This window comes from Acinonyx jubatus, chromosome B1 (assembly GCF_027475565.1).
Source record: "Acinonyx jubatus isolate Ajub_Pintada_27869175 chromosome B1, VMU_Ajub_asm_v1.0, whole genome shotgun sequence".
Classification (NCBI taxonomy): Eukaryota; Metazoa; Chordata; class Mammalia; order Carnivora; family Felidae; genus Acinonyx; species Acinonyx jubatus.
This window is the reverse complement of record NC_069382.1, coordinates 104,983,589-105,008,029: the sequence shown is the minus strand read 5'-3', so window position 1 is coordinate 105,008,029 and position 24,441 is coordinate 104,983,589. Positions and strand designations below refer to the sequence as shown.

General features: G+C 34.8%; 1 pseudogene; it reads right to left on the bottom strand.

Annotated features, from left to right (window-relative positions):
- Positions 1 to 2,507: 2,507 nt before the first annotated feature.
- On the bottom strand, positions 2,508 to 3,538 carry LOC106986597 (NADH dehydrogenase [ubiquinone] 1 alpha subcomplex subunit 5-like; annotated as a pseudogene).
- Between the last annotated feature and the right edge of the window lie 20,903 nt (positions 3,539 to 24,441).

The following is a 24,441-nucleotide window of genomic DNA, read 5'->3' as shown; positions in this document are numbered from 1 at the left end:
TTTATTGAAATTCAGTGGACAGACATGTAATCACCTGAGAGACACTGAATCAATTGAAGTGTAATTGACACACAATATCCTATTAGTTTCAGGTGTACATAATAGTGATTTAATATGTTTATGTATTATAAAATGATTCCCACCATAGTTCTCATTTGTCACTGCACAAAGTTATTACAGTATTACTGACTATATTACCTGTGCTCTACATTACATCCCTATGACTTATTTATTTCATAAATAGAAGATTATACCTGTTCATTGCCTTTTCTTATTTTGCCTGGGCACCAGTCCCTCCCCACTCTCTTAACCAAAAGTTTGATTCATGTATCTGAGTTTGTTTCTGTTTTATGTTTATTCACTTGTTTTTACATTACACATACAAGTGAAATCATATTTGTCTTTTTCTGTCTTAGTTCACTTAGCATGACCCCCTTCACGTCCATCCATGTGGTTGCCAAAGGCAATATTTTCTTCTTTTTTTATGGCTAATATTCTATTGTGTTTGTGTGTGTGTGTGTGTGTGTGTGTGTGTGTGTGTGTGTACCACATTTTCTTTATTAACTCATCTATTGATGGACACTTATGTTGCTTCCATATCTTGGCTATTATAATCCTACAATGAACATAGGGGTGTCTATATCTCTTTGGACTGGTGTTTTACTTTGTTGTTGTTGTTGTTGTTGTTGTTTTGTTTGGTTTGGTTTGTTTTGGTTTAGTTAAATACCCATAAGTGGAATTACTGGATCATATGACAATTCTGTTTTTTGTTTGTTTGTTTGTCTATTTTTTGTGCGTTTTTTTTTTGCAAAATCTCTACACTTTGCACTGATTTACATTCTCACCAACAGTGAATGAAAGTTCTCTTTTCTTCACATGCTTGTTATTTTTTTGTCTTTTTGATAATAGCCAATCAGACTTGTGTGAGGTGATATCTCATTGTGGTTCTGATTTCTATTTCCATAAAGATTAGTGATGTCAAGCATCTTTTCATGTGCCTGTTGGCCATCTGTATATCTTCTTTGAAAAAATGTCTATTCAAATCCTCTGCTCATTTTTAAATCAGGTGATTTATTCTCTTGACATGAACTCATTCAAGTGTTTTATATATTTTGGATATTAACTACCATGAGGTAAACAATTTTCCAGTCTAGCTCCCATTTAGTAGACTGCATTTTTGTTTTGTTGATGGTATCCTTCATTGGACATAAGTTTTTAGTTTGATGTAATTCCTTCTGCTTATTTTAGTTTTTTTTTTAAGTTTACTTATTTATTTTAAGAGAGAAAAAGAGGGGGGTGGAAAGGGAGAGAGAACCTTAGTCAAGCTCCACACTGTCAGTGCAGAGATTGACGTGGGACTTGAACTAATGAATCATGAGATCATGACCTGAACCAAAGTTGGTCGCTCAACCGAGTGAGCCACCCAGGCACCCCTACAAGGATTTATTAAACTCCAAACACTTATATCCTATAAGCAACTAAACGTTTTTACTCTGAGTTCATAAAATAAATTCTCACACAAAAAGCCAAAGCTGATAGAATTGGTTTTCTTCATCCCCAACCCCTGCACAAACCTCTCCACCCGATTTTCTAGTTATATTAGTTGATTTGCCCTTGAGTCCAAGATAATAACTCTGGTATTATTCTTGGTTCTTCTTTCTTTCTTAGGACCAATATCTAAATGTAAACCAGAGAATACTTTTTTTTTTTCTTATAAATGACAGCAGTACAAAAACCTGGGCAGTTCTTCTCATACCCAGTATCACTGTACATTCTCAGTACATGTTTTCCCTTTCCACTTTGAGCAGAGATGCACTTTCCACTATCCTATATGAAACCAATTCATTCACTTGTGCAGTGGGGTCCATTCTGCTTCTCTACTTCAGAACATCATTCTACCAACTCTCCCTTGTCTTTTCTACACTAAAAGGTTTTCATTCAAGACTACATCATTTCTAGGGGTTACTGGGTGGCTCAGTTGGTTGAGCGTCTGACTCTTGATTTTAGCTTCAGGTCATGCTCTCAGGGTTGTGGGATGGAGCCCACGTTGGGCTCTATGCTGAGTATGGAGACTGTTTGAGATTCTCTCTCCCTCCCTCTGACCTTCTTCCCTGCTCTCTCTCTCTCTCTCTCTCTCTCAAATTAATTAAAATATGTTTAAATCTATGTCTTTTCCATCAGCATAGAGCAAACCAAACAAGATAAAGCAAAAATAAGTGTTCCCTTTTGCTTGAAAACTCTGCTGTCTTATGAGTTACTGTTATTTTCTCTATTCCTTTTATTCCATCATCTCTCTATTTTTTAAATAACTTAAATGAATGCTTTACACATCAAAATTGGATTCACAAGTCCCCATTACCATACTCATCAATATTAACAAGTTTCCTAAATATGTTCTGCATTAGTTTTCTTGGTTATAAGTTGACAATAATATAGAAACATCTTTAACATAAAAGTACATTTAATTGCATCAGTTTCCCATGAACACATTAGTCATTTAATGATTATTATATTGGCCATTTCCATTGGTTGGCAGGAGGCTCTTCCAGTTAAAATTTCCACTGAATCATTTTTCTTGCCAGATTTAGTTCATTTTCAGCCTGAAGAATCACCTCTCCTAATTGGCCACCCTGAAGATGGTCTTCTAATCTCTTAACATCTGATTCCATTTACCCATGTTCAGTTTCTCATTCATAATCTGTTTTGTATACTCTTGATATGCTGCATTTTTAGGAATTTGTTCAAGAACATCAAGAATCTTTGGGTACATTATGCTTAGCCATTTGTGTGGACCCTCACATATAGCCAAACACACAAGGCCAGTGATCTTCTACAGCAAACCCACCATAAGGTCTCCATGATCTCTTAAAACTACTCCAAAATTTTCACACAGACCACTACATAAGAAATAACTGTTGATATTGTCAAACAATTTATTAAACTATGTCTATTATAATGGATTCTACTTTTAAAATATTGCTTATAAATAGAGAATATGATGCAATCTAATATTTGAATAATGTCTTTAAATGATCTTATCTTGCAGAAAAGGATTGCTTGGAATATGTGTTGTGTATCCTTAAATAATCAAATTCTTTTTCTGTCCTATTTCTTTGATAAGTTCCTTCAACACATTATTTAATAAAATTGGAGATAGCAGGCATTCTAATCTCATTCCTGATTTTAAGTGATATGATTGTCCTATTTCAGCATAATGTATGATATTAGCTTTCGGGTTTTTTTAATAAGATAGTATTTGATAATTTTTTAATTTTAATCTCAAATAGATTTTGATTTATAATAAATGTATTTCTATTTTTATTGAGATAATCATATACTTTTCACCTTTAATATATTAATGTGAATTATATTAATATATGTCTAAAGTTATAGAGAGAAAACTGGTAGGAAAAAGTTAAATTTTATAAGACAGTAAAGCTATAATTTAAGTTCTAGCATTTAACTACAAAGCCTATGAATTTATCCATTACCATATATTATCAATAATCTTATGCTATGTACAGGGGACATAGGGCATAAAGTTGAAAGTAAAAGAATAGAAAATAAGACACGAATTTTTCTGTGGTTTCCCTATTATGTGACTAGAGAAAGATTTTTTTTTACTGTCTCTATTCAGTGTTACACTTTCAAGCACATCTTTGCATTATAAAATGAATGCTACAATCCAAACAACCACTATAGTACTCATACATAGAGTCACAGATTTTTTTCAATGAATTTTTTTTTTTTTGATAAAATGTACTCTTGTACCTAGTGGGTAATTAATTCAAGTAAATACATGAATAAATAAATTTCCATTTTTACTTCAAATAATTCAGTTTTTTGACCTTAGATATTATTTTTATTAAGTTTTTTAGTTTTAAAATTAGTGTATACATGTAGTGTTATATTAGTTTCAGGTGCATAATATACTGATTCAGCAATCTATACATTACTCAGTGCTCATCATGGTAAGTGTACTGTTTCATCCCAGTCACTTATTTCCCCCTTCCCCCCCCACTCACCTCCCCTGCCATCACCATCAGTTTGTTCCCTATAGTTAAAGAGTCTGATTCTTGGTCCCTCGTTCTCTCTCTCTCTCTCTCTCACCATTTTTTTTCTCTAAGATGATGTGAAGTTCTGGAGTCATAAAGTTTAAAGAATTTTACTTGCGCATAATTTATTTGCATGTCAGGTCAGTTTAAAACACATTTACACTTATGGACAAATTATATACATTTACCACAACTTTATATTATTCAACTATTTGATAAGTCAAAGTATTTCTTAATTTTCCAGTCATTCAAAGATTGTCTTAAGATAAATAACAGAGAAGTATTTCATTGAAAAATGGTATTAAGATTCATAACCAGATATTGCAGATTGGGATGGAAAATTACTTCATTAAATTATATCAAGAGGGATGAAGGACAAATTTTTAGAAAAGATAATGACTTCAGATTTAATTAAAATGTTAAATTATTGTCAGAATAAAGGTCATAACCATAAAATGTAATTGAAAGGAGTTCATTATCACTTACCCCAAGGTATTATTTCCATTTCAAAGTATATATTGCATATTTGAGAATAAAATATAGAATGAATATTTTTTTGTGATGAACAAACTGGGAAGATAAGAATTTTTATACATTAAAAAGCTTGGTTTTTAAAAATTCATCATATCTCTCTACATCTTTAGTCTACTGTCTTTAATCTGTACTCTAGTAATTTAACAATAATTTTTGTGATATTGTGGGCTAATAGAGTGATGGGAACCAGTACAATTAAATTTTTCTCACATTATCAAAGTGTCCTTTTATAACCATTCTAAAAAGTAGATCTTTTTAAAATGTCTGCTATTCTCCGTCATTTATCATACATGTAGGAACTTTATTGTATATTCAAACATATATATCATCGTATAATACTGTCAGTATGAAGCTATAAGTAAAATATGCACCCAGTTTCAGTTCCTGGGATCACTAATGTTACTGCAACTACACTTTTTGGTGTCAAAGAGGAGAGGATATAGTGTATTTTGACAATTTTGAGACTTCTATTGGTTGTATAATTCTAAAAGAATATCACTAAGTCTCCAAAGTCTTCTCATTTGTCAAATAAAGGAAGTGATAATAAACCTTAGGATTTAAGTAGAACTTTTACAATCTGTAAAACAACAAATAAACAAAAACAGAAGTTGTAGGGAGTCAGAAGAGCAGAAGACTTACATGATCTTCATATTAGGCAAAATAATTATTTTCTCTAATTTCTGCCAATGAAAGTTTGTAACAAGCAGGAGGAAGTTTTTTGAGGCTGTAAGTACACACAATGAATTATAGCCAGAGAGAGACAAGCAGATTTATAGTTAAATATATTTTAAGTGTGCATAATGGAAAGTTGGGAAAAAAAATAACACACATCATGATGAAAACAATAAAGGAGAAGAGATTGAAAATTATTCATTCATTCTTTCACATTGTTTAATGTTTGTATTGGTATTTTACGCTAAGTGAAGAATACTTTGATATGTTAGAATTGTTTTAATTACAGAGATGCAAATTTATCATTAAGCAGTTTCTGTCTTTTGCAATGGACAGTCCTTGAGTTGCTGTTTTTCTAAACTCATATCTGTATTTACATGTAAATTTGTTGAACTGTAAGACATTTTCAGGGTTCTCTGATGTTAATTTACATGAGAAATGATGATTAAGATTCATTCATCAAGGCTCCTGGGTGGCTCAGTCAGTTAAGCCTACAATTTCAGATCAGGTCATGATCTCAAGATCTGTGGGTTTGAGCCCAGTTGGACTCTGTGCTGACAGCTCAGAGCCTGGAGCTGGCTTTGGATTCTGTATCTCCCTCCCTTTCTGCCCCTCCCCCACTCAGGCTCTGTCTCTCTCTGTCAAAAATAAATAAACAAAGAAAAAAAGATTCATTCCACTCTTATGAGTTAGAAGGAATACAGGAGTTATTTTATTTGTATTGCTTCAACAAAAAAGAAATATATGTTATTTCATGCAAAACCTTTTACTTTGTGGAGCTAAACTGCAGGAAATTTTAGGTGTGGTTCTTAATAACAGTGTGCATTTTCTTTTTTTCATATAATATTAACTATACTTACAATGCTATACATTTTATTCCCATAACTTATTTACTTTACAACTGGCATTTTATACTTTTTGACCCCTTCTCCATTTCACCCACCTTCCACCTTCTGCTTCTGCCAACTATCAATCCGTTGTTCTCTGTTATCTGTGAATTTTTGTTTGCCTGCTTGCTTGCTTGATTTTTTAATTCCGCATATAAATAAAACAATATGGTATTTGTTTTTCTCTGCCTTACTTATTTCACTTAGTATAATGACCTGAAGGCCCATGTATGTTGTTGCAAATGGCAAGATTTCATTCTTTTTTTTATTCTTTTTTTATGGGAATAGTATCCCATTGCATATATATACCAGAATTTCTTTTTCCATTCATTCATCGATAGGCATTTAGGTTGTTTCCAGGCTTGCTATTGTAAATACTGCTGCAATGAACTTGGCACTGCAGATTTTTTTCCCCCAATTTAGTGTTTCTGTTTTCTTCAGGTAAGTAATTAGAAGTGGTGTTGCCAGATCATATGGTAGTTATAACTTTTTGAGAAACTTCCATACTGTATCAGTAATGCCATTCTTTGTCTCTTATTATAGCCTTTGTTTTAAAGTACACTTTGTCTTATGTAAGTATAGCTACCCCAGCATTCTTTTGGTTTCTATCTGCATGGACCATATTTTTCCCTATCTTTACCTTCAGTCTGTGTGTGCTTATACCTATAGTGACTCTCTTGTAGTCTGCCTATGGAGGGGTTTTGTTTTGTCATTGTTGTATGTTTCTTTATTTTTTTATTTATTCATTCTATGTATTTTGCTTGGAGACCTTAGACCATCTACACTTAAAATAATTACTGATTGGTATGTATTATTACTCTTTTGTTAACTGTTCTCTGGCTGTTTTGTAGTTCAACTCTTTTCTTCTTTTCTTTCTCTCTTCCTGTGTGGTTGGATGACTTTCTTTAGTGGCGTTTGTAAATTCCTTTCTCATCATCTTTGGTATATCTAATATAGGTTTTTGCTTTGCGGTTACCATGAGGCTTACACATGACAATCTTTACTTATGACAGTATATTTTAAATTGATAACAATTTAAATTTGAATGCATTATAAAGCTTGACATTTTTACCCTCTCTTCTCATGTTTTATATCATATTTTATCTATTTTCATCTTATATTTCCCTTAGCTAATTATCATAGCTATTTTCACTACTTTTCTCACCCTTCATACCAGATTACTAAGTGATTAATTCATTATTTTTACTACAGATTTACCAGGACCAGTAACATTATGTGCATTTTCTGACTGCAGAATTCTTTAATGAGAAATGTGTCTTTTCAAGAACATTGACTTTCAACTATCCCTCTTTCATTTGCTAAAAGCATTCAGTTTTTAGTGATAACTGGTGCATTTTAAAACGGGTATTAAATGAAATGTTAAAAATATTTCAAGTATTATTTATATGAACTATAGCCTATTTCTTACCAAGTCATGAGAGGAAAAAACAACACTAAGTGAAATGCACAAATTCTAAAAATTTGGGTTTCTGATCAAAATTGTATGTTACTTTAATAATTTTAATAATTGTATGTTACTTTAATAATTTTAATATTTACTAATAATTTAGTAATATCAAACCAATGAAGAGATTATTTTTACTAATTATTTTCTTAATTTATGCTTTTAAAAGTCCAACTATGTCTATTTGGGATTATGCCACTGTATCATTCCTATGAGAAAACTGAAAAGTAGTTTTCGTTGCTCTTTAAAATCCATGATTTTTCCTACTAGATTACACTTGATTCAAACTGTAATGCTTTAACATTAGGTGTTTGTTACTGTTTCACATTCTCACATGGTAAGATAATAAGTTTAAATTACCTTATTTAATTTTTACTTATTGATGGTTAAAAACTAGATTGAGAAATAGGAAAAAGTGATCAGTTTTGGAATTGAAAAGAATATTAGTTTTCATTTAAAAAGCTATGCAAGCTTAGTAATGTAGAAAGCAAAAGCAAGCATCCTATCATATTTGTAAGAGAAATTGCTTGGAGAAATTGCAACTTATAATGACTCTTGACTCTTTGGGGGTATAAGACAAATGACTAACTTGCTATCATGAGAATAACAGTCCAGTTCAGGAAAAAACAGAATCTATGGATTTGATTACCTGGAGAAGATTCAAAGAATACCACATAATTGTGAGAGATGATTACATATATAATATATGGAATATATTTATTTATTTTGAGTTCATTTTTTTATTTTGAGAGAGAGAGAGAGAGCGAGCACTCTCAGGGACAAAGAGAAAGGGAGAAAGTTTCCCAAGCAGGCTCCATGCTGTTAGCAGAGACCCAATGTAGGACTTATTCTCAGAACCATGAAATCATGACCTGAGCTCAAATCAAGCAAATTTCATGCTGAGGGCACCTCGGTTGCTCAACTGACTGAGCAACCGAGGTGCCCTCAGCATGAAATTTTTAATAAATTGCAAAATGCCAGCTATACACTAGTATGATAGTCTGAAACTGCTGGAGATCATAGCTATAGGGGCTCTCACATCTATTTGCAGGATTTTCCTTCAGGTTTTCACAGGAAAGTAGGTAGCATCCTGAGAATGCCACTTGCCCCATTCAGTGCCTGGGGTGAGAGAAACACCCGCCACCATAGGAACTCCACCCTTACCCATTTTCCCTGCCTCCTTAAGAATCAAGAGGCTGAACCTACAGAGGAGAAGCAGCAGAAAGAATTCTCTGAGGTTCCGGGGGAAACCTGCTACAGCTTGGGGAGGAGAACAAGGGGAAAACAGGTCCACTCCTGGAGGATGGCAGCAAAAGATGATAGACCCCTTTTACTGCTTAAGGAAGGACAGGATGTTTGTGAAGTCCACACTCTCAAAACCCAGTATCACCATGCCTGCTTAAGACAGTGACTTAATCAGAGTGTCAGAGAATGCCTGTCCAAACCACTGACACCCCGCCTTGCCCCAAGTGCCAAGGAGAACTACTAGAGTCTCTCTGCGAGCTGTACAAGCTAGGATCCAAAGCCAAGAGAGAAGCAGACACTGAGAAATACTCCCGCGAAGTATGTTTCTCTTCAGCACAAGTTATTTTCTGAAGAAATTGAAGAGGTGGTGCACTCGGGGGAGCAAATAAAACAACAAAATTTAACCAAGCTCAAATTCTGATTTAACACCCAAAGCCTAGGAGAAGAAAGGACACGTTCATCGCTAATCATTACAAAACAAAAACAAAAATCTTATTATGGGGGATAAGTTTAGGAATCCCCTGGGCTTACACCAATGGGTTGACAAGGCATAAAGAAATACAAGATCATAAAATGCTCACACCCGAGTTTGGGTAAACCAGATTGGCACCCAGAGAATAGGAGGGTGCAAAGACACCCTGACAATAGGGAGGCACAAAGGTGCCAGGTTTAAGGAGGTGCAAATGCACCCCAAAAAAGAGGGTGAAGAGCCCCCAAAATAGGGAGAGGCAAAGGCCTAAAATAGGTATGGCACAAAGGTGCCCAATATGCAGGTATATGAAATACACAAGATTAGATGTTCAGGGTGGAAGCACCCCAAATTTAGTACTATAGCAAAAAGCTGCTTTTATAGGAGAATAGGCTCAGGTTAGGTGAACTGGTGAATTGAACTATGGATTGCACTTCAGGCAAAGCAGCCCAGATTGGAGATGATTAACGAAAGAAAAGGTATCTTGTCAACCCTGAGGTTACTCCCCCTATCTGTTTCACCCCCTAGGCTGAGATAAACAGAGATGCTGCGTCATGTCCCCTGTAAACAACCCTTCCCCCGACTGCCCGGCACCTGGCTTTTGTTTTGTATTAACCCAAACCCCCAACCACAGATATCCTCAAGACCCCCTTTCCCTCATGTCCACAAGTTAATGTTCACAGATACATTGTCCCTTTGTGCACATCCATCGCCATGTTTGTAAGCCTTCTGATCCTAATAAAAATGGGGCAAGGACCCTTATTCGGAGCTCTTGTCTTTTCCCAGACATTAGCCATCTCTCGTTTTCAATCCTGCATTCACTCTTATTATCTTATTATCTACCATCCTACATAAAATGTCTTATTTTCACACAAAAAAGGATACAAAACGGGAAGGAGAAGCACAGTCTGAAAAGGCCAAGCCATCACCAGAAAGTCAGATATGATAAATATGGTGAAATTATGATACAAGGAATTTAAAACAACTATGATCATATTTGTTAATATGATACTATAATAAATTATGGTGTGTAAAAATCTCTAATTGAAAAGATAGGTGACATGCAATATTGTATAGGTAATTTTAGCAGAAAAGTGAAATAAATAAATAAAATGGAACTGGTATACATTAAAAACAAAGTTAACAGATGAAGAATGTCATCATTATGTAAATCAATTTATACAATGAATCCAGGAAAGAATCATTTGATTTGCAGGAGGGGAATAAATAATTTTTAATTAAATAAAAAAATCAAAGAGAAAAAAAAAAGGTAAAAATAGTAAAACAATAGATCTAAGAGTTGTGAGACAAAATCAAACAACCTAACATATGCATAAATTGGAATCACAGAAGGAGGAAAAGGGAGAAAACAGGGCAAAAGAATTACTTAAAGAATAATAGCTAAGCATTTCCAGCTAATGACAGACATCAAATCAGATACAACAAGCTCAGAGAACAGCAAGCAGGAAAAATATCAGAACAAACAAAACACAAAAACACCTAAAGCCCAAGACCTAGACAAATCATATAGAAACTCTTGAAAACCAAAGACATAGAGAAAACCTTGATGGAGGCTTACCTATAAAAGGAAATTACCTATTCAAATTACCTACAAAAGGAAAAAGGATAAAAATTATAGCAGACCCTCATCAGAATCCACACAAGTAAGAAGACGTGTTTACATTGTTGTGAGAAGAAAAAAATGTCAAGCCAGAAATCTGTTTCCAATATAAATATGTTTTAAAATAAAGGTGAAAATACTTCCTCAGAAAAACAAAAACTAAGAAAATTCATCATCAGTAGCCCTATTGAATAAGAAATATTAAAGGTCATTTTTCACACAGAAATATGATATGGAGTAAAACTTGTATCTACACAAATAAATGAAGTGTCTAAAGTGGAATATGGAAGTAAAATCGCTTTTTCTTATTTTTAAATACCCCAAAATATAACCAGTAGTTTAAAACAAAAATAGAAACAATGTATTTTGTGCCCATAGCATATACAAAAATGAAAATTATGCCAATTATGGCAGAAGGGATGGGAGAAAGGGATTGGGAAGGTGCAGGCAGGCATCACTCCAAACCAGTGTGGAATGAGAAAAATAACCATGCTAGCTGCAACTGGGCAAACGATCTTCATAACCAACTGGAAAAACTATGATTGTTCCATGACCTCTGCAAATTAAAACTCTGTTGCCATTGCTTTCACACGTTGGAGAAATGAAAAAGTATTTATTACACTTTAAACACTAGAAACCTTGAGAAATTTGTGTTTTACTTCTTATCAAAAAGCAAAGCAAAACAAAACAAAACAAAAAAACAAAAAAAAACAAAAAACAAAAATTTTGTGAATTTGCTATTACTCTTTCACAGTTCTTACCTTCATTTTCTTGCCACATATTTTGATAGTGAGTCCTAATGAATTGTAATAATCTTTTCTAAACTTACATCAATTTCCAACATTTTATCTTTTGAAATTCCAATGTCATGAAGTATTACTGTGAGCTCCTTCATTGTAAAGTTTTGCCCAGCATCAATTTTTCTGGGGAATCTTTATTATTTTTGTCACAATTACCTTTATTTACTTCTGTAAGTTTATCTTTGCTAAATTTCTCTAGGTGCACATCCAGAGTCTCTCAATGAGGATAGTGTTAGGATTCTCACGTGTATTTCTTCTTATAACTTCTTTTATGTTCAGTTGAATCCTGTAAAATTCTTTGAACAGTGCAGTTAATGTTTCTGCCGTACTTCATGTATAAATTCCCTTTTACTTATTGTATGAAGGTGAAGTGTTTTCAGTTGCATGCTTTATATCATATATTTTCCAAAATTTGGTGAAAGAAATTGCATGATCTTCAGTTGTGATATCAATAACCTATGTGAATGTCTAAGATGAATGCTTTCAAAAGTTGAAATAACTCCTTGGTCCATTGGCAAGGTTAAGAGTTGTACTTGATGTAAAAAACACATTTTCATATTTTCATTCAAGGCCTGAGGGGAATCAGGGTGACACAAAACATTACCTCACAGTAGTAGTGCTTTAAACTTGAAATGGTTGGAATGATAAAGATGTGGGAAGGAAGAAATTAGAGAACTCAGTCCTTCCTTACTGGGTCTGAATCTGGAAGGAGTACCAGACTAAAAAATGAGGATTGACTGAGAAAGAATGAAATCATGTCATGTGCAGCAACATGGATGGAACTGAAGAGTATTATACTGAGTGAAATAAGTCAGTCAGAGAAGGACAGATATCATATGTTTTCACTCATATGTGGATCTTGAGAAACTTAACAGAAGACCATGGGGGGAGGGAAGGGGAAAAAAAAGTTACAAACAGAGAGGGAGGGAGGAAAACCATAAGAGACTCTTAAATACAGAAAACAAACTGAGGGTTGATGGGGGTGGGGTAGAGGGGGAAATAGGTGATGGGCATTGAGGAGGGCCTTGTTGGGATAAGCACTGGGTGTTGTATAAGCGATGGACCATGGGAAGCTACCCCCAAAACCAAGAGCACACTTTATACACTGTATGTTAGCCAATTTGACAATAGATTATATTTAATAAAATGAGGATTGCCTCTGGAAGCTGACCAGAATCCTAGGCTAATAATCCGTGAGGGAACAGGAATCTCATTCTTACAGTGTGAAAGAACCAAATTTAACCACAAATTAGAATCTTGGAAGCAGATTCTGCCCTAAACAGTAGAAAGGAGCACAGCCCTGAAGAAACCTTGATTTTAATGTTTGAGATCTGGAGACCGTAACTACCTGAGTCACACTGACCTGGACTTCAGAGGTCCTTCAGAACTTGCCACGCAAGTGTATTAGGATAAGGGATGTTAGAGGAGAAACTCTGATCACAGTCGGTAGAATAAATTCCTCTCAGTTACTTTCTGGTTCAGAATATATATACTACAGTACACTAAAGGTCAGAGGCTTGGCCTCAAAGTTATTAATATGTGGAATCTCTTCAGGAAACTTCCAACAGATCTCCTGCTTCCCTTCAAAGGTCACTGAGGTCACAGAGAAATGAATCCTCATGGTAGTTTACCAGTCTTTAACAAATCCCATTTGGGGTTATTAGTACCATCCCCAGCCCAAAATTTTAGCCATCAGCTCTGTCTATTGCAAAACTTATGGTAATATTTAGATCAGTGTTCGTTCTCAGAACACACTATGAATAGTACTCTAACAAAAGGTACTGCTAAGTAGGGGCTCCTGGGTGGCTCAGTCGGTTAAGCTTCCGACTTCAGCTCAGGTCACCATCTCGTGGTCCGTGAGTTCCAGCCCCGCGGCAGGCTCTGGGCTGATGGCTCAGAGCCTGGAGCCTGCTTCCGGTTCTGTGTCTCCCTCTCTTTCTGCCCCTCCCCCATTCATGCTCTGTCTCTCTCTGTCCCAAAAATAAATAAACGTTAAAAAAAAAAAAAGGTACTCTTAAGTAAATTTATGGAGGTGATTTGTACAACCAACACCTAAACTTTGATATGAATAAACTTATTGACGTGTCTGGTTTATGTAGCAGTAACAGACAACAAAGGTTTTTTTTACCCAAATAAAGCAGAAAAGTTAAAACTAAATACAGAAGAAGAAGACCACTGTTTTATATTCTCACTCATGATGAACCATTTTCTTGAAATTTTAGTATTTCTGAGTCAGAAGTTCCTATAAATGAGGGAAATATACCAAAACAAAGGTGAGGAAGATCTCAATCTTTTTAAACCCACAGTTTTGCTTTGAGCTATCTTTGAACAGAAAATGTGTAATCAGTTGCTAATTTTATGGTTCAGATAAAAGTTACAAAAGGAACCTTTGAAAGAGGAAATCAATGAGGATCAAGTCATTAGTGAAAAATTAGCTCTTTTACATAAATACTTTCCAACATTGCCTCAGAAATCAGAGAAAGTTCAAGATGAGCAAAATTCTTTGATTTCCATAAAAAGAAGAATCTCTAGAAAAAGTACATATTCAAAAACTATGAATAAATATAATAAAATTATTATTTTATGTGTATCCTAAAAATTTTAAGTATTCATCTATGTATCTCTCTACCTCTGGACAAAAATCCAATTGAAACCAGTGTTGAAGACCTATTATATAATTTATACAATTATTTGCAAGCCTAGGGATGCTTTGTCATCATTTGTTAATGCCCTGGGATTCTCAGAAAGATTGAAAGATGAGCACAGGTTTTAATTTAAAGTCACCTTCCGCGGTGCCTCCTAGTAAGAGTTAATATATCTTTAACTCCTTTATGCCACTTCACAATCTTCTGTCTTTTATCATACAAGATCTTAATAAGGCTGCCTTCCAATAAGATATTTTAATCAACATTAAATATTTCATTGTCATCATAACCACCTGCCTTAATGAATCTTACAATGTGGGTGCATATTGTAGAGCAGCATCCTTACGTGTCTAAAAGTTTTAACAGATAGCTTAGTCTTATTTAATTCATGCCAATTTCTGAAATGATGAAACAGGCCTTCATTAACAGTAAGCCCTCTCATTAGGGCAGCTATCAGCTATCAGCTGAGCCTGAAGGATTCATTGTGAATAACAAAGACACATATCACTAGGGAAACTTCAACCCTTCAAGGGTTTAGAGGTTATCTTCTGAAAGTCTGGACAAAAGCCAGATTTTAGATTTGCCCTTTTGAAGCAAACATTAAACCAACTTTAATTCTGACTTTATATATGTTGTCCCATCATTTTTATTTAAAATTGAAAATATTGTGAGTTCTACAAAAAAGAAAAAAAAACTATCTGAAGTATGATGGAGAATTGTATTGAATTTACTATTTAATTTAGGGACAATTTATATTTTTATGATACAGTGTTTTGTTGTCAGATTTTTTGTTGTCAGAGGTTTGTGTCCTGCTGCTTTGAAGAATGAAGAGGTGGACACAAAATGAGCAGGAGGCAAAAGTTTATTAGAGTAAGATCAGAAAGGAAGAATAGTATGAAAGCTCTCTTTACAGAGTTGGGGCATTCAGAAGTGAATGCCATGACCGTAGGCAAGTGTTCTTGTTTTGTAAGGTTCTGGTCCACCCTTGCCTCCTTCCCCCTTGTTCCTTCTCAGGTCTAACCCTTACTCGCTTGATAGCTGTAGGTCCTGAGTTGTCCATTCCTGATGGCTTGATTCCATTGTATGAGGGGTGGTCTATGGCCGTATCATTCCTTGTGGGTCATACAGTGTTATGGTCAAGTCCTTATTTTTGGTTAGGTCTTTTATCCAATTCCTGAGCCAATCCTGAGGAGCAGTAGGTGGTGTCTGGTTATATTCTTAAGAGCAACTTTATGCCTGAGGGGCTTTGCTGTCAGACCCTCTCAACATTGTTCCAAAATGTGTTTTCCCCACCCAAGGACCTCAGGTCCTAACCTTTCTCTCTCTGCCTACTGAACCTATCTTTTCTTATCATAGTTTTCTTATCCATGAATAAGAAATCATTACTCTCTTATTTTTAACTTCATTGAATAATATTTTTATATTTTTCCATATTTATTTTTTTAATACTTTCATTAAACTTTTTCTCAATCAACTGTATTTTGTGTTGCTGTTTTTTCAAAGATTCTTTTTCATTTCATTTTAAACTATCTCATATATAGAAATGCAATTAAAATTTTTATATTATTTTAACCATAATATTGCTAAATATCTTATTCATTTCAATAATATTTCCATGGCTACCTTTTGGTTTCAATGTAAATAAGCATATTCATTAAAATGATAGTTATATTTTTAATCTTCAAAAATTATAATTATTTTCTTTTAATGTTGTAACAGGGACCTCTAATATTATTAATTGAAATACAATAGTTTGGCATTTTGTTCTTGTTCCTAAATTTAGAAGTGAATATTTTAATATTTTTATTTGAATGACCATGTTTTATGATGTCTGCCAATTTCTTTTTTTTCTTTTTTTTCTTTTTGTAGATACCCTATCACATAATCAAGTTTTTTCTTCTTCCTAGTTTGGAAAAAAAAAATTCAACTTAAGGATTCAAACATGCATCTTTGTAGAGGGCTATTAAGTACTATTTCTGATATAAAATGACCGTCCTATGTGTGATTCCTACAGACACAAACACATACACACATCAAGTTTATATTCTGCTGTTTGAGATCGGGTAAGCCCTGGTGATGTAAATATTACTATAGCCCTTCTCTGAGGACACTGAATGTGAGGCACCAAGCATTGCACAAAAGATTAAATAGGTTATTTTTGAATTTATTTTCTTTAGTGAAGAAATTATTTTTTCCCTAAGCCTTTATTTTTGTAGAGGATTTTTTAGGTTTACAATAAATTTGAGAGGAAGGTACAGAGATTTCTAATACACCCCCTTCCTGCACACTCGAAGAGTCTTCCCTGTCCTTAACACTTCACAGTGGAATGCCATATTTGATGCAATTGGTAAAGCCACACTTGTACATCATGATCACCCAAAGTCCATATATATAGCAGGATTGGCAACCATTGAGGTTTTTCTTTTCTCTGTAGTTTTGCCTTTGTAAAATGTCATAAAGTTGGAATAATGTAATATGATTGGCTTCCTTCACTTCATCATATGCATCTAAGGTTGCTTCGTGTTTTTTGTGGCTTGATTGTTTACTTCTTTTTAGCACTGAATAATATTATTTTGTTTAAATGTACCATAGTTAATCCACACAACTACAGGACAGGTTGGTTGCTTTCAAGTTTTAGCAATTTTTTTTATTTAAAAATTGTTTTTAATGTTTATTTATTTTTGAGAGAGAGAGAGAGAGAGAGCAAGCAAGGGAGGGGCAGAGAGAGAGGGAGACACAGAATCTGAAGCAGGCTCCAGGCCCTGAACTTTCAGCACAGAGACCAACATGGGGCTTGAATTCACAAACTGCAAAATCATGACCTGAGCTGAAGCTGGACGCTTAACCAACTGAGCCACCCAGGCGCCCCTCAAGTTTAAGCAATTCTAATTAAACCTGCTAGAAACATCAGTGTCCATTTTTTTCTGTGAACTGAAGTTTTCAACTGCTTTTAGTAAATATCAAGGAGGACAATTGCTGGATCATAAGGTAGAGTATGTTTGCTCTTGTAAGAAACTGCCAAACTGTCTTTCAAGGTAGTTATACTATTTTTCATTCCCATTAGCAATGTGTAAGAAAGAGTTCCCATTGCTTCACATCCTCACCAGTACTTATTGGTGTAAATGTTCCAAAGTTTGGCCATTTTAATACGTGTGTAGTGGTATCTCATTGTTTTAATTTGCATTTCCTGGATGACATGAGACGTTGGGCATCTTTTCATGGGATTATTAGCCATTTGTATATCTTCTTTGAAGAGGTATCTATTAAGGTCTTTGTCCCATTTTTAATTGGGTTATTTGCTTTTTCACTGTTGAGTTTTAACAGTTTTGTTTTGCTTTTTGTTTTGTTTTTAGTATATGTGACATAACTGTTCTTTATCATATGTGTCTTTTGAAAATATTTTCTCCCAGTCTGTGGCTTGTTGGCTTGTCTTATTTTCCTGACATTGTTTTTTTGTTTGTTTTTTTTATTTTTGGGGGTCTTTTTGTTTTGTTTTGTTTTTTGGTTTGTTTTCTTTTTGGCAGAGAAGAAGTTTTTAATTATGGATTGCAGTTTATCAATTATTTCCTTTATGGATCATGTCTTTGGTGTTCTATCTAAAGAGTCATTGTCATACCCAAGGGCATCTAGAATTTCTCCTGTTATCTTCTAGAGATTTTATAGTTTTCCATTTACATTTAGGTCTGTGATCCATTTTGTGTTAATTTTTGTAAAGCATGTAAGATATCTAGATTCATTTTCTTTTACATACAAATGTCCAGTTGTTCTAGTGTAAATTGTTGAAAGTATTATCTTTGCTCCATTAGATTGACTTTACTCCTTTGTTGGAGATCAGTTAATTATATATGTGGTATTCTATTTCTGGGTCCTCTATTCTATTCCACTGATCTCTTATTCTTTCATAATAATATCATAATGTCTTAATTATTATAGCTTTATAATAAGTCTTGAATCTGGGTAAAATGATACCTCTTATTTTGTTCTTCCCCTTCAGTGTTGTCTTGGCTATTTAGGGTCATGTGATTGTCCAAAAAAGCTTTTAGAATCAGTTTGTTGGTATTCATAAAATAACATGCTGGGATTTTGATTGGGATTGTATTGAATCTATAGATAAAGTTGGAAAGAACTTTCATCTTGACAATATTGAGTCTTTCTATTCTTGAAAATGGGATATCTCTTCTTCATTTAGATCTTCTTTGACTTTTTTCATCAGAATTTTGTAGTTTTCCTTATATAGATTTTGTACATAATTTGTTAAATTTATACCTATTTCATTTTTGGGTGTGTTAATGTAAATGGTACTGTGTTTTAATTTCAAAATCCATTTATTCACTGCTGGCATATAGGAAGATGATTGATTTTTGTATATGAACCTTACATACTGCAAACTTAGTATAATTACTTATTGGTTCCTGGAAGGTTATGGCTATTTTTTGGCGGGTGAGGGGGGGAATCACTTTCTTTTTTCTTGTGATGTTCTACATAGACAGTTGAGTCATCTGTGAGCAAAGACATTTTAGTTCATTATTCCCAATTTGTGTAACTTTTATTTCCTTTTTACATAATTACATTAGGAAGGACTTCCATTTTGTTGTTAAAAAGGAATGGGTCAGAGTGGAATCCTTGTCGTGTACTTGATTTAAGTGGAATAGCCTTTTGTTTCTCACATTAAGAAAGAAGTTAAATAGAGGGTTTTTGTGTTGATAGTCTTTATTAAGTTGAAAAAGTAGTCCTCTATTCCTAGTTTACTTATTTTGTTTTACATATATGAAGCATACCATTCGACACTATATGTTAGGAACTAAAAAAACATTACTTAATTTTATGTTTATTGTTTTAATGTTTATCTTTTTTTTTTTTGAGAGAGAGAGAGAGAGAGAGAGAGAGAGAGAGAGAGTGAGAGCAGGGGAGTGGCAGAGAGGGAGGGAGAGAGAGAGAAAGAAATCCAAGTAGTCTCTGCACTACCAGCACAGAGTCCAACGCAGGGCTCCAACTCTCAAACCATGAGATCATGACCTGAACTGAAATCAAGAGTCTGAGGCTTAACTGACTGAGTCACTCAGGTGCCTCAAGCATTATTAGTATTTTTTTAATGATAGGATATATGAGATATCACTTATTTTTTTAAATATTTAAATATTAAATACAAATTGAGAGAGAGAGCATGAGGTGGGGAGAGGTTGGGAGAGGGGGGCATAGAAAATCGGAAGCTAGCTCCATGCTGACAACAGTGAGCCCAGTGTGGGGATGTGGGACTCAGACTTAGAACCATAAGATCATGACCCCAGCTGAAGTTGGATGCTCAACTGACTGAGTCACCCAGGAATCCCCCAAGAAAGCATTATTTTTTATAATTAAAAATTACAGAGAATTTAAAGAGCAAAAATATGCTTACCAGGACTCAAATTATTTTTCTAAAAGCCTAGCAAAATACATTAAAAACTAATACTAACAGATTAGGGATTTTAAATATATCTTTACTAATGTATAATGTTTTTCATGTAGTGCAAATGCATGAGAAATAATTAAATTAGTGATGCCATAAATGTTGCTGTTAAAGTTTATTATTCTTTAGTCATAGCTGTGTTTTGGGGTACCTGGGTGACTCAGCTGGTTGGACGTCCGACCTCGGCTCAGGTCATGATCTCACAGCTTGTGGGTTTGAGCCCCGCATCGGGCTCTGTACTGACAGCTCAGAGCCTGGAGACTACTTCAGATTTTGTGTCTCCCTCTCTCTCTCTCTGCCCCTCCCCTGCTTACACTCTGTCTCTCTCTCAAAAATAAAAAAATAAAATAAAAATAAATCATAGCTGTGTTTTACCTATTTTTGACATGCCCAGTTTTTCTTACACAAAACACATTTTATTTTATTCCTTTTACCAATAAGTTGAAACTAGGCCACTACTCATAGACATTAAAATATATGTGTTCTTTTTTGCTGTGAATAATTGTACTTATTTGTTAGTTTGGGCATGTCATATCTTTCAATACTTAAACATAGTTTGGACTTAATAAAATTGATGGTCAACTGAAACAAACAAACAAAAAAAGTCACTATCTGATAGTATAAATTTATCACAAGGGACATAAAGTATCCACAACAACAGATATAATATTACTTCACCAAATTTTTATTTTGTGATGAAATGTTTTAGTTTAATTTAATAAACTATATCAATCATTCTTATTTTTTTTAATTTTTTTAACGTTTTTTATTTATTTTTGAGACAGAGAGAGACAGAGCATGAACGGGGGAGGGGCAGAGAGAGAGGGAGACACAGAATCGGAAGCAGGCTCCAGGCTCTGAGCCATCAGCCCAGAGCCCGACGCGGGGCTCGAACTCTCGGACCTCGAGATCGTGACCTGAGCTGAAGTCGGCCGCTTAACTGACGGAGCCACCCAGGCGCCCCCCTATCAATCATTCTAATGTACATAAAAAGACACCACCTTTTATTAGGAATTTGAACTAAGTATGAATAAGAAAACTAAGAGTTCATTTTAAAATCAATTATCATCTTATTACAGCATGCTGTATATAATATAACAAAAGGTATAGTAAATAGAAGGGGAGCTTACTTTGTCTAGGATAAAGATTTTTACTGACCATTGTTAACTCTATCCTGGATTATAGAAACGATCTTCTCTAAGAGTTATCCACGATGTGAGTCTCTTTACTCTCACACCCTTTGAGTTACCATTATTACATAAATCTTCTGAAAGCAGAATTCCAGGTTGATTGGTTCCCATTCAGAAACAGGCAATGATGATTTCCTGCCTAAGTAATGGAATATAATATTTCGATATGGCATTTAAAATTTAATTTTAAAATTTAATCTATTCAATACTCATTTCTAATCTTAACATCAGATAGTTGGTGAAAATTGTGAAGCATCTGAGCTTTTGCCCTACTTCAATCTAAAGAGTAAATTTGCAACTGTTGGTGAAGGCTGGGAGACTTAGGTTGTAGACCAAGAACTTTACCACTTATGGCATAGCAAGGAGTATGAGCTTCCCGCTCATTCAGGGTACCCTTGCCCCAAAGTTCTACAGGTAGCAATGGGGAGCAGCCCAAGTAGATGCTATACATGCAATGGGCTTGCATCACAATTGAGGAAATATGAGCTGAAAAAATGCAAATATTTTCTAATGTGCTGCAAGCAAATTGGCCATTTTCCCAGAAGGAGACGTTATCCTTATTACACTAGATAGTAAAAAAACAAACAAACAAACAAAAAACAAAAAAAAACATGTCCCCTATAATTATATTTTTAAAAGAATCCAAAACAAAAGGACAGGAGTGCCTCATTTGCAAAATATATCAGCATGCAGGAGATCCATAGGATTTTCTCCCAATAATATTTACTTTCATTTCTGTAGTATCTTGTTTATGACACATTTTCCCATGAGTATGCTCCTCTCTTGGCCACTTTGATTCATCTGACCCACAAAATTTAATTAAAGCTTCTCTCAATAGTACTCCAAGCCAGCTTCCAGTTTTGACTATAACAGTGCATCCCAATGTCACAGAACAAATGCCATAAGCCATTAGGATTTACCTGAGAAAGCCACATAGCTTTAACCTTAAATTTCTTGGTTAACTCTTATCTTAGGCTTGAGATGTTAATTCAGGTACAGAAGGATGTATTGTCAATTGAACAAATAAAATTTTGGCCCAGTGGAGAAAATCTAGATCAATTACTTCATTCCTAATGATACTAGCCAATGAATTCAGGTTGATCTGGATGCCATCTAGTGCTGAACTGCTGTCATTAATGACTTTAGGTAAAGTCAGAATGAACTTTAATTCTCTTTTCTAAATGGATGATTCTTATTTTAGGTAAAACTGCCCTCAGGGTGGACATATAGCACAATCATTATCTCTTCATTAATCTTCCCAAATATCAAGGGTGGCCTAATTTTAGAGATGATGTCATTATAACCTAAGGGTTACATGATCCACTGGTTTTGTTAAACACAAGTTCTTGGGGCGCCTGGGTGGCTCAGTCGGTTAAGCGGCCCTCTTTGGCTCAGGTCATGATCTCGCAGTTCGTGAGTTTGAGCCCTGCATTAGTCTCTGTGCTGACACTTCGGAGCCTGGAGCCTGTTTCAGATTCTGTGTCTCCTTCTCTCTGACCCTCCCCCATTCATGCTATGTCTCTCTGTGTCTCAAAAACAGATAAACGTTAAAAAAAAAAACCCACAAGTTCTTTTATGGCTCCCCGACAGTGTCAGTCTTAGTGTTTTGAGGAGGAAACAAGTTAACATATGGCTTAAATAATAGCGTAGAGTTCCATATACATACATCATGCCATAGGAATCAGTAGTTATTTATAGATCACGGGGAACCACAATGAGGTCAATATTTGTTGGGGAGCATATTATGCCAATATATCCAGTGTGACTTCCTAGCTGCTGGTAAGTCTTAGTAGCCACAATTTACTTTAAACTATTGAATCTTTTTCTTGTTTTGGAACTACTTAATTTCAGTCAGTTAAATTTGTCCTGTGCGTCCATGCCACCAATTAAAGGGCACTCATCTATTCCACAAAGTTACTGAGAAACAGACTGACAGACAGGAGTAGGGAAGACACCTGGTGGTGTCGACAAGTGCTTTGTGTGAGAGGTTCAGAGTTTGCTGCTATTTCCAACAGAATTCTTGATAAAGTTAAGGCAAATAGTGAGCAAATCATTGTCAAAGCCAATTGGAAGGAATAACAGACCAGCACTCCATTAAAGTTAAGATTCCTGTAGTGATTTGACAGAGCCACGCCAGAGTGTTTTCCTTTGTGAGGAAGGCTCCAGGAGCTGTTCTGAAAGAAAGAGGTAGTTAACGTCCCTCCTCCTCCCTTAGGACCCAGGACATACGTAACATATTATTTCTTCCCTGCATGCCAGGATTTTGACCTCTGCCATTCGGTAAATATAATAAAGATTAAAATCTCCTTCCAAACTGGAAAACCTCTCTTCAAAGGTAGAATTGAAATAAAATTGTTTTATTGTTGAGTAAGTGTTAAACCAGAATGGGATGCACATCACAGTCAATCCACAGAGAAATTGCAATGACAAATACCTCTCACCCTTTTGTAAAGGATACAAGTCCACTTACTTGATGACCAGTTATTGCTGATCTTGAGAATGTATCTATAAGAGGAATTGACAGAACACATTGATCTTAAATCCAGTTGGTAATTAGGGGTGACCATTGTGTTAGCTAGTTGACTTTATCCAAAGGAAAAATACACTTCATTGCTGTCAGAAAATTTGTTTTGCAAATTGGAACAAGGCACTTAAAGATAGGCTCCTACCCTCCCACAGACTGGGAGATAGGGACCGTATCTTCCTTGCTGATTGTATTTCAAAGAGATGGAACCCTAGAAAAAGACACACCTGAGTCATAAAGCCAGCAAGAATCCTTTGTACCTTTTGAAAAGATTTACAAACATTTCAGAGAGAAAGAACTTGCAATGGCAAGTTTTCTAACTAGCTGCCTTAAGGAGAAAGATCTCTTATTTTCAACAAGGAGAATTATTTCTTTGCCATCTTTAACTCATATTTTCCTTTACACCATTCAACCACCAGAAAGCCTGCTTCTTATTTATTACCTATAAATTACACCTGCCTTTCAGTCATCCTCTGTTCACACTCAGACTTTTCATAGAGATGAGGGAAGTGTAAGAGTTGTAGCTGGATTTTTAGAAAATGTATCCAGATGAAGTTTGAATCCTCTATGCTTCCTTTTGGCTCAGCAGGATGGCCAGTGGTTTAAGTCAGAAGAAACAAAAATGCATCATGTCTAGTAATAGCCAGGATGAAACCCTGAATTTTCAAAATAGTCCGTATAAGCCCCTACCTCTTTCATCCTATCATTACCTGAGAGGTAATAATCTCTTTCTGGGACAGCAACATGAAGTGAAATACAATTGGACATGACTAAGGTGTGTGGAATAGAAAGAAGTGAGGACAGAAGGGCTAGAGGTCCTTTTGAGTAGAATTTTGAGGAGGCCATACCAACTCTCAGAAATGTCAGGTGCTTCCTTCTGAATGGGAC